The sequence below is a fragment of the Canis lupus genome, chromosome 8, assembly GCF_048164855.1.
Source record: "Canis lupus baileyi chromosome 8, mCanLup2.hap1, whole genome shotgun sequence".
Classification (NCBI taxonomy): domain Eukaryota; kingdom Metazoa; phylum Chordata; class Mammalia; order Carnivora; family Canidae; genus Canis; species Canis lupus.
In genome coordinates this window covers 26367394-26370555 of record NC_132845.1, presented here as the reverse complement: position 1 = coordinate 26370555, position 3162 = coordinate 26367394, and the positions used below count along the sequence as shown (strand labels likewise).

Sequence of the window (3162 nt, the reverse complement as noted above, 5' to 3'; positions counted from 1 at the left end):
TAGGTTTAACTGTGAAATAAAGTTGCAAATTCTTATTTTCTTGACAAATGAGATTTCTAGTATATTCAGATTTCTACTGTATCTTTTTTTGTTTTTTGTTTTTTTTATATATTCCAGCTTTCCCCTCTATTTTTGTTTAAAAATTCTAACACCGAATTTCATGCCAGAAAAATTTTTTTTCTCCTGAAGCTGGAGGAAATCATTTCAAGTTTCAAGACTGTGAAAATTGACTATGCCTGACTTTTTCCAAATTGTCTCGTAATGCTTTTTGCCAGGCAGATTCTAGGACCAGTTAGTTTATGATCAAAACTTACAGATGGTACTTACAGAAGACTAGCCAGTAGGGCATTTTTCAAGAATGTCAAGATCAAAAACTATAATTAAAGGTTATTTTGGGAAAAGCCAGCGTCCCCATCACTAACTCCGCAGGGGAAAAAAAGAAGAAGAAACGATTTTGTGACAAAGTAATTGCTGACAAAAATATTGTAACCCAATATGTCATTTGAAAACAATTGAATTTCTGGTCTTTTCATTGGGGAACTTTAGCTTTCAAAGTGATAGTTAGGGTTATAGTGTATAATGCTGACTTTTCCTTAAGATCATAGGTTATTTCACAGCTGTCATGGTTTTGGAGCCATCTTCCCTGTCACCAGTTACTGCAGCTCGCCCTTGCTGGTGGATATCTTTATGCCAGACCCTCATAACATTTAATCACCACAAGGTCGAGGTCACATGATGGTAAGCCTGTGATAAAATTTTTACCTCTTAACAACGTACAAGGGAAAATTTTATGCACTGAGGCAAAAGCAGGAAAATAATGAATATCTATAGTTTAATTTCCATGCATCACTGCTTGTGGCAGTGAAATAAATACCACGGTGAAGTAATAGAGTAGTTAGAGGGGTGGGCTAGAGGTTTAAAGAAGAAAATTAATATCCATGATTAAAATTGCATGTATCATTGCCAAGGGCTGTGAAAATATGTCAATTGCACGGCTATGTCTGTTTCAGTGCCAGAGAAGGAACATTTAAAATTTAATAATAATTGCTCTGTTTCCTTGCATAAAACAATGCAAAATCTTTACTCCAAAGTCTTGCTATTACTAAATGAATGTCATGGATTGTTTTTGAAAATGATCAACTTTAATTGTGCATATATTTTTATGTGCTGATAAGTAGTTTTTCAATCTCTTTTTTTATTTAAAAGACAAACCTAATGTTGCATATCTACAGGTTCATTTTTTAAACTAATCCTGTTAATTCTAGGTAACAATTCTATAATTCAATTAGTCCTTAAATTAATATTTGTAGCTCAAGTTTATATTCCTTGATGATGACTTTATAATATTATTTTGCTAAAATAGTAAAGCATATTTTCAATATTATTTATTATAAGTTTTCATTTTTTCAACTAATAACCATATATATCCTTAAATTGCAACATGTAAAATTTTCACTTGACTGATAACTTATTGAGATAAATTAAGAATATGTGATTCATTTGTATTTAGAATATGTCTGATTTTTATAATACCTACTACAATGGACACTGAAAAAGTATTGCTAACAGTCGTATTCCCTACATTTCAGAGGTCCTGCTTTTCATTGGGCTTTTGAAGTGAAAAATTAGGCTTCCCAAAAGACTACCTTGCAACCCTCAAAGAACATTTTTAAAAACCACTTAATGTATACAGTTACTTTTCTGAGAATTCTTACTTTGTTTGTTGTTGTTTTTAAATCTGTGAATTCACTACAAAGCAGAACTCTCAAATGCAAAGGTTTTAAAATATAATGCTTTATTGGCTAGAGGAGACCTAAGATACATTAGTTTTCTAGCTATTAAATAACCAAATCTCTCTCATTCTTTCTCTGTTTTACACACACACACACACACACACACACAGAGCCTTTGCACAGATTCTTACTTAGTGTTAGGCTTCTGTATTTTGTCCCCTTCAAGGGGATGAGTACTGTACCCTTTGCTTTGCTCAGAATTGAGGAACTAAGTACTTGGGCAGCACTCAACAAATAAGTCAAAATGACAAATATTGAATCCAATTTGAAACTGTGGGGGTAAATTTAAGTGGCCCCAAATGTCTGTGTTCTATGAGTTACTTCCATTCGTGAAGGAACTACAATTCCAGATTTTTATGTTCATGAAATAATTCACATTATTCTCTTTTATTTTTAACTTCTGGATGGGCCAAAGAGAGTTTCACACTGAAGATTACAGCCATGGCTTTCACCAAGCTGAAAAACAAGCTTTAACGTGATGATCCACACAAGACCAAACCTGATGAGAAATGTAGGGTGTTGCTATGGCAATTCCATTCGTTGGAACTTTTCTCTGTTGGCTTCACTCTGACATTACATTCTAAAAAGAATCGTATGAAAAGGTGTGGTGGCTGTGAAGACAAACGCAAAGCCAAGAAGATGGAACTTTCTTATCTGTCTCCAAAGAGAGAATGTCGTCATATCGTAATGCCACCCTAATGTAGTCGGAGGGCTGGCTTAGGAGGTGTCATTCTGAGATTTCATTGAAACCCTGGGGTGTATTTCTTTTTCACTTAAGTGGAAAATTGGCAATGCCAGAGTTATTAGCAAAATGACAAGGTGAAAGAAGGATGCTTGGATGAAACTGAAAGATGACAAGGCCTTGGCTCCTAAAAGAATGAAGACCTGTTTTGTTGTTGGAGGTGATGGATTCATTTTTTTAAAGCAGAGGTTTGATATATTAAAATATCACTTAAATCTAAGCATCGACAGTGAATATCTCTCATAGAGAGGGAAATTTATTCATTTACCTAATGTCATTTCTTTCCAGGTAGACCTTCCTTTTCAAGGGTTATAATAAATGCAGCTGTTTATAACAACAACCTCAGAATATCATTTCAGGCATTGTGTCAAAGCACTTTTTTTCTTCAAAACAACCCTCAGAGGTAGATATTATTAGAAACTCCATTTTGCATATGAAGAAAGGGAGATTCAGAGAGAAAATATGACTGGGCTTATGTCAATCACTTATAAAAAAGGAAATAAAAAATTTGAATACAGAACCAAGATCTTAATCAATATGTTATTAAACAGAACTGTGCCAAAATTTGATGGAAGAGGGGATTCCTAAACAATTTACTTATCAGTAGGAAAACTGTATCTTTGACAT

The 3162-nt window shown here is 33.7% G+C and overlaps 1 long non-coding RNA gene across 1 annotated transcript; it reads left to right on the top strand.

Annotated features, from left to right (window-relative positions):
• The first annotated feature begins 605 nt into the window (after positions 1-605).
• On the top strand, positions 606-2755 carry LOC140637567 (uncharacterized). Its single transcript, XR_012034653.1, has 2 exons — positions 606-738; positions 2209-2755. It is a non-coding gene; the product is annotated as an uncharacterized lncRNA (long non-coding RNA).
• The last annotated feature ends 407 nt before the right edge of the window (positions 2756-3162 follow it).